General features: G+C 45.1%; 1 long non-coding RNA gene across 1 annotated transcript in view; it reads right to left on the reverse strand.

The window, feature by feature from the left end:
- LOC132834139 (uncharacterized) overlaps window positions 1-3911 on the reverse strand; it is a 53802-nt gene extending 49891 nt beyond the window's left edge. Inside the window, exon 1 of the long non-coding RNA XR_009647147.1 lies at window positions 3848-3911. This is a non-coding gene — a long non-coding RNA (uncharacterized LOC132834139). The remainder of the gene's footprint in view (window positions 1-3847) is intronic.
- Between the last annotated feature and the right edge of the window lie 3779 nt (window positions 3912-7690).

Genomic DNA, 7690 nt, shown 5'->3' on the forward strand with positions numbered 1-7690 from the left:
GTTAACAAGTCGCACTACGATAACTTGCTGTGACTTCAACTTAGAGTAACATCGGTGTCAGAAACGAGACCATTTCCTGAAACTTCCTCTCCAGGTGGTACCATTCAAATTTGGAATTGCATTACTGCTTCACTTTTTTTCCTGGAATTCCTTTCTAACACACCTGTGAATATTCCTGCATTGTGTTCAAAAGGAGACTCCGTTCCATCTTCTGAATGGGCAATGACTGCTGGCCTTGCTAGCAATGTTTATGTCCATGAACAAATAAATACGTATTACATCTTATCATCCTGATGTGTCTGCAGACTTGCTATAGCTGACAGTCACACTGAGATTCAGTTTTTAAAAATAAATTGACTTGATTGAGTGGGTTTTCTTCTGTTTTAATTGAGATTATAAAATGTTTTCTTTGAGGGAGTAAGCCATATTGCCCAGGTCAAAATTGATGTGTTTATAGTGACTTTTATGGATTAATTTAATGTAAATTGTGAAAACGCTCTGAGGCAAAAAGTTTTTACTCAAAGTTCCATGTTTTTAAATTGTTGTTTTGAAACTTAAAGCTCGTAACAGGCCTATGGTATGTATGTAAAACTTTTTGGCATTAGGTTTTGTAGACTTGAGCTTTTTAGCTCAATTGGGATATTTGGGGATGATATTAAAACCCGAGGGGATGAATATTTTCTAATCAACCTGTTCAGAGGTATACGTTTCTGGAGCAGGTGGGATTTGAACCCACAGCTCCCAGCTCAAATGTAGGACATCACCATTGAGTAAAAGTGCCTTTCCTGGGTGAGACTGCATACTTTCGGCAGACATGCCATCTGCCTCATTGGTGCCCTGATATCTTGGTAAATGAAGCATGACAAGCTGTGAAAGGGAGGATCTCACAAAGCAAGTGAAAAAATTCATTAGGCAATGGTAGGAATTAATGTTACTAAAATAACCACACTTCAAGAAGCCAATTCAGCCATAAAACCATAATAAAGCACAATATGCAACACACAGAAGTATAACGTTTAAAATGGGAGAGTATTACAAAAAGAAACAAGAATAGGCACATTTTGAAAGATTTTTTTAAAATCGTTAAGGCACTTGATTATAACCTGAGACCATAGTTAGACAATATGACACAGGAGAAGAAGTAGGCTATTCAGCCTATTGAGTCTGCTGTGCCATTCAATAAAATCATGGCTGATAATCCTCAACTCCACTTCCCTGCCTTTTCTCTACAACCCTTGAACCTGTCTATCTCAGCCTTGAACATACTTAAAAGTCTCAACCTCTGCAACCCTCTGTGCTAAAACAGTGGCATAATTTGTTGATATTCTTGAGTTCTCAGCGCATGGATATTTCTCCAATTTGCTGTATCAAAGGGGGCTGATTTTGGGGAGGCTGAGAATAACAGAGAGAGAGAGCAAATCAACCAGTTCTGCTTTTATGAATCTATTTCCCTTTATGCTCTGTTGAAAAGCTGTTGCCTGAAATATCATTCTTTTGTATTTTGCTGTGTCTAGCTTCATTGTTTTTTTTTCAATCTGCATAACCTACAAACAATGTTTGCCTCAATACTGTATATCAACCTTCTAGAAAAGTATAAATCAGCCAGGAGATAAAGATGACATGTTAGTTTTAGTTCAGACTGGGTGTTGTTATTGATGATTTCATGGACTGGCTCAGCCAGTCAGTTGATCACTATGGCTATCTTAAGTCAGTGTTTTCCTTTGTAAAACCATTTTACCTCATGAAAGGTCCTGAGTGTTAAAAATCAAATGATGGAAGATGAAACTTGATAGTCCATTTTTACCTTCATCATAATAGGTTTGTATTGTAGTATTGCCAAGTTGGCACCTTGTTTTTAGTTATGCTTGGTGCTACTTTATATATGTCTCATCAAACTAGGCTTGGTTTCTTCGCTTAAAAACAAAATATTGGCAATATTCAATAAGTCAGACAGCATTTGTGAAGAGAGAAATTGAGTAAAGGCTTCAGGCTGATGGCCTTTCATCAGAACTGGGAAATGTTAGAATTATAATAGGTTTTGAGCAATGGGTGGATAGATAAAAACAAAAGAAAGTTTTTTCAATTGGTTTCCCCTGGCTTGTTGCTAAGTTTAGAATGAAGCACATGCCAAGCCATGATGTTATGCATTGTGATGTTGAACAGTTCTGCTAACGGTGTCTCAGAATCTCATATCAGTTTGGAGCTAGAGAATTCTAGTTCATATGTTTGTAGTCAACACAGTTCAATGGAACATGTTCTCCATGTGAGGATGGGACCTGATCTCCAGAGGAATTGTGCAGTGGTGACTGTGGATAGAGACATCTACAACATGCAAATAGGTTTGGATGAGATCAAGTATTTATGATGGTTCTCTCATCATTTGTTGCTGTCCTGTTATAGTAGATACATCTTTTTGCAGCAAGCTAAGCCAGTAGTCCCCTCCTGAGCCACTCTAGTTGGATGTTGAATTGCCCTGTTCAGAATTTCTGTGTCCTTGCTAAAGTGCTTTGCCAAGTAGTGTTCAACAAGAACTGATTTATCAGCTGAGGGCAGGCACAGTGGACAACAATCAACAAGCAATTTCCCTGACATGTTTGATCAGTTGTCAGGCATCTAAAGTCAATACTGAGGCATTCCAGGGACATTCACTCTTTACTGTAAATCAATGTGTCACCATCTCTGTCCTGCTGATGGGGTAAGATGTCCCAAAGATGGTGATGGAGGAATTTGGGTCATGCAGAAAAGTATGATTTCATGAGAATGACTATGTCAAGCTGTTGTTTAACTAGTCTCCCAATTCTTGTATATTTCAGATTGCAGTTGTGAATAGAATTTTGCAATGCCAATGGTGACGTGTGTCATTGTGTCAGCATTTATGGGATCCCTGCTGGTATATTTGTATTGACAGGGAATCCCTAAGAATTTGCCACTATCTACAGGCTGTCCCTGGGAGTGCAATATAGGTTACACAAAACTCCAGAAAACATTAAAATCTTGAGGGGAGTCAGAGGTATGTGTCAGTATCTACAAGGAATTACTGGGAGTGTGCCAGCTCTTACAATGAGTCCTGTTGTCAAGAAGGGAGCTTGTAGATTTTAACCAGTGACTGTGAAGGATTGATGATCTTGTTCCAAGTTAGCACTGTGTGACTTGGAGGGGAACTTGTTGGTGCTGATGTTCCCATGAGTAATTTTCCAGATGGGAGATTGAAGGAGGCTTATTGTAGTGCAAACCTAGTTCCAGAGGGCCTTAGGGCTGTTTTCTCATTACATGGAGAGAGAGAGACAACTGATGGTGAATTTAACTTGAGTGTTTCTCTGCCTCAGGTGAAGTTGAGAAGGTAGCACGTTCATGGTAACCTCAGCTGGAATGGGAATTGAATCTGTGCTGTTGACATCAGAAACCAACCATCCAGCCAACTGAGCTAACTGATCCTATATCTTGTGGATGGGGTGAATATGTTTGAATTGGATGAGTTACTTTGACTTGGAGGGTGTCAAGCTTTTTGGGGGTTGTTGGAGCTATACCTATCCAGATAAGTTGGTAATATTCTGTCACACTTCTGAATATGACTTATGATGTGCTGGCATAGGGGAGAAAGGAGGTGAGTAACTCACTGCAGAATTCCCAGCCTCTGACCTATTTTTCTAGCCACAGTATTTATACGGCTGATTCAATGCAGGTTCTGGTCAATGGTAACCAAAGCATGTTGACAGTATGGGATTTGGCCCTGGGTAAGGGGAAAACATTCTCCTTATCTATCCTATCCATGTCCCCTCATAATATTGTACACCTCAAAGTGATCCCCACTCAGCCTTCTCTGCGCTAAGAAAATGTTCCAGCCTACCTTCTTTCTCTTCATAGCTGAATCGCTCTAGTCCAGGAAACCATCCCAGCGAATCTCCTCTTTACTCTCCCCAGTGCAAATGCCTCTTTCCTGTAGCATGATAATCAGACCACGCATCACAATATTTTAGCCTAACTTAGGTTAAATACAGTTTCATCATAGCCTCCCAGCTCTTGTATACAATGCTTTGTTTAAGAAAGGCAAGGATCCCATATGCCTTCTTAGCCAAATTATTTACCTTCAAGCATCAATGAACATGCACACACCAAAGTCTCTCTGCACCCCTATACTTCCCAGGGCCCTACCACTCAAAGTATAACTCTATTGCCTTGTCAGTTTTCCAAAAAGCATCACCTCAAAATTTCAGGATTAACTTCTTTTTGTCATTGATCAGTTAATCTGATCATCTCATCTACACTGTTCTCTTTCCTCTTCATTATTTACCATACCATCAATTTTGTTTCATCATCATCTACCTCCCACATTCATGTCTACATTATTAGTATAGACTAGAAAGAGCGAAGGTCTCAAATTCCATGTTAAGCCACTGGACACAGGTTTCTAGTCACAAAAACAACTTTTGACCATCACCATCTGCTTCCTGCCACAAAACCAGTTTTGAATCCAATTTGCCAAATTGCCTTGGATCCCAAGGGCTTTTAGTTTCTTAACTAGCCTGCTATGCAACCTTGGCACCTAGTCACCTGTTCAAAAAAAAAGTCCAATATATTTGTACGGCATGAACCCCCTGACAAGGTCATGCTATCCTTGATTAGTCCTTGCCTCTCCATGTGATGATCGATTCTAGCCTTCAGTATTTTTCTGATAATTTCCCAACTACTGATTGTTATGATACGTTATGATAGAGGCAACGGTTGGGGATGGGGTTGTGGTGGATGACATTTTTTTTAGATTAGATTACTTACAGTGTGGAAACACGCCCTTCAGCCCAACAAGTCCACACCGACCCGCCGAAGCGCAACCCACCCATACCCCTACATTTACCCCTTTACCTAACACTACGGGCAATTTATCCTGGCCAATTCACCTAACCTGCATATCTTTGGACTTTGGGAGGAAACTGGAGCACCCTCTATCTGTAGGAATGAAAACTCAGGGTGCCTCATAACCTGTAGGGAAATCTCTAGATGTGCACAATTTATTGCCAGTACGCGGAAGTTGTCAATAATTAACGGAGTTAACACTTAGATGGGTTTGTTGTACTTTGCCAGATGACCATTCCTGGCCACTTGATCTTAATGTGCTTCTGGGCATGCAGTTGTTTGAGGTAGTTTGCTGTCACCAATCCTTATTAGGTTTTGCTTTGTCTTGGCCCTGTCTACAGATTAATGATAAAGGGAACACCACAGAGGAATATCTGCAGAACAACTATTCTTAGTTAATGAGAAAGTTTTATTGCAAGATAGGAGTAAATAAAAATACATTTGGTAAGATTTAATTAGCAGGACCTTTTCAGGGGTTGGTACAGATAAATCTGCTTTCTCTGAAAGCTGGAGTAGAAATCCTTGGAAGGAGTGTGAGCAGGGAGTGGGTGTAGGAATAGGAGTGAGCAGGGAGTGGGTGTAGGAGTGGGAGTGTGAGCAGGGAGTGGGTGCAGGAATAGGAGTGAGCAGGGAGTGGGTATAGGAATAGGAGTGAGCAGGGAGTGGGTGTAGGAATGGGAGTGTGAGCTGGGAGTGAGTGTAGGAGTGGGAGTGTGAGCTGGGAGTGAGTGTAGGAGTGGGAGTGTGAGCAGGGAGTGGGTGTAGGAATGGGAGTGTGAGCAGGGAGTGGGTGCAGGAATAGGAGTGAGCAGGGAGTGAGTACAGGAATGGGTGTGAGCAGGGAGTGCATGTAGGAATGGGAGTGTGAGCTGGGGGGTGGGTGTGGGAGTGTGAGCTGGGAGTGAGTGTAGGAGTGGGAGTGTGAGCAGGGAGTGGGTGTAGGAATGGGAGTGTGAGCAGGGAGTGGGTGTAGGAATGGGAGTGTGAGCAGGGAGTGGGTGTAGGAATGGAAGTGTGAGTAGGGAGTGGGTGTACGAGTGGGAGCGTGAGCAGGGAGTGGGTGTAGGAGTGGGAGTGTGAGCAGGGAGTGGGTGTAGGAGTGGGAGTGTGAGCAGGGAGTGGGTGTAGGAATGGGAGTGTGAGCTGGGAGTGAGTGCAGGAATGTGTGTGAGTAGGGAGTGGGTGTACGAGTGGGAGTGTGAGCAGGGAGTGGGTGCAGGAATAGGAGTGAGCAGGGAGTGAGTACAGGAATGGGTGTGAGCAGGGAGTGGGTGTAGGAATGGAAGTGTGAGCTGGGAGTGAGTGTAGGAATATGTGTGCGTAGGGAGTGGCTGGACGAGTGGGAGTGTGAGCAGGGAGTGGGTGCAGGAATAGGAGTGAGCAGGGAGTGGGTGTAGGAGTGGGAGTGTGAGCAGGGAGTGGGTGCAGGAATATGAGTGAGCAGGGAGTGAGTACAGGAATGGGTGTGAGCAGGGAGTGCATGTAGGAATGGGAGTGTGAGCTGGGAGTGGGTGTGGGAGTGTGAGCTGGGAGTGAGTGTAGGAGTGGGATTGTGAGCAGGGAGTGGGTGTAGGAATGGGAGTGTGAGCAGGGAGTGGGTGTAGGAATGGGAGTATGAGCAGGGAGTGGGTGTAGGAATGGGAGTGTGAGCAGGGAGTGGGTGTAGGAATGGAAGTGTGAGTAGGGAGTGGGTGTACGAGTGGAAATGGGAGCTGGGAGTGAGTGCAGGAATGTGTGTGAGTAGGGAGTGGGTGTACGAGTGGGAGTGTGAGCAGGGAGTGGGTGCAGGAATGGAAATGTGAGCTGGGAGTGTGTGCAGGAATGGGTGTGAGCAGGGAGTGGGTGTAGGAATGGGAGTGTGAGCAGGGAGTGAGTGCAGGAATGTGTGTGAGTAGGGAGTGGGTGTATGAGTGGGAGTGTGAGCAGGGAGTGGGTGCAGGAATAGGAGTGAGCAGGGAGTGGGTGTAGGAGTGGGAGTGAGCTGGGAGTGAGTACAGGAATGGGTGTGAGTAGGGAGTGGGTGTACGAGTGGGAGTGTGAGCAGGGAGTGGGTGCAGGAATTGGAGTGAGCAGGGAGTGAGTACAGGAATGGGTGTGAGCAGGGAGTGCATGTAGGAATGGGAGTGTGAGCTGGGAGTGGGTGTGGGAGTGTGAGCTGGGAGTGAGTGTGGGAGTGTGAGCAGGGAGTGGGTGTAGGAATGGGAGTGTGAGCAGGGAGTGGGTGTAGGAATGGAAGTGTGAGTAGGGAGTGGGTGTACGAGTGGGAGCGTGAGCAGGGAGTGGGTGCAGGAATGGAAATGTGAGCTGAGAGTGAGTGCAGGAATGTGTGTGAGTAGGGAGTGGGTGTACGAGTGGGAGTGTGAGCAGGGAGTGGGTGCAGGAATGGAAATGTGAGCTGGGAGTGAGTGCAGGAATGGGTGTGAGCAGGGAGTGGGTGTAGGAATGGGAGTGTGAGCAGGGAGTGGTTGTAGGAGTGGGAGTGTGAGCAGGGAGTGGGTGCAGGAATAGGAGTGAACAGGGAGTGAGTACAGGAATGGGTGTGAGCAGGGAGTGGGTGTAGGAATGGAAGTGTGAGCTGGGAATGAGTACAGGAATGTGTGTGAGTAGGGAGTGGGTGTACGAGTGGGAGTGTGAGCAGGGAATGAGTGCAGGAAAGCGAGTGTGAGCAGGGAGTGGGTGCAGGAATGGAAATGTGAGCTGGGAGTGAGTACAGGAATGGGTGTGAGTAGGGAGTGGGTGTACGAGTGGGAGTGTGAGCAGGGAGTGGATGCAGGAAAGCAAGTGTGAGCAGGGAGTGGGTGCAGGAATGGGTGTGAGCAGGAAGTGGGTGCAGGAAAGT

The sequence above is a fragment of the Hemiscyllium ocellatum genome, chromosome 3 (assembly GCF_020745735.1).
Source record: "Hemiscyllium ocellatum isolate sHemOce1 chromosome 3, sHemOce1.pat.X.cur, whole genome shotgun sequence".
Classification (NCBI taxonomy): domain Eukaryota; kingdom Metazoa; phylum Chordata; class Chondrichthyes; order Orectolobiformes; family Hemiscylliidae; genus Hemiscyllium; species Hemiscyllium ocellatum.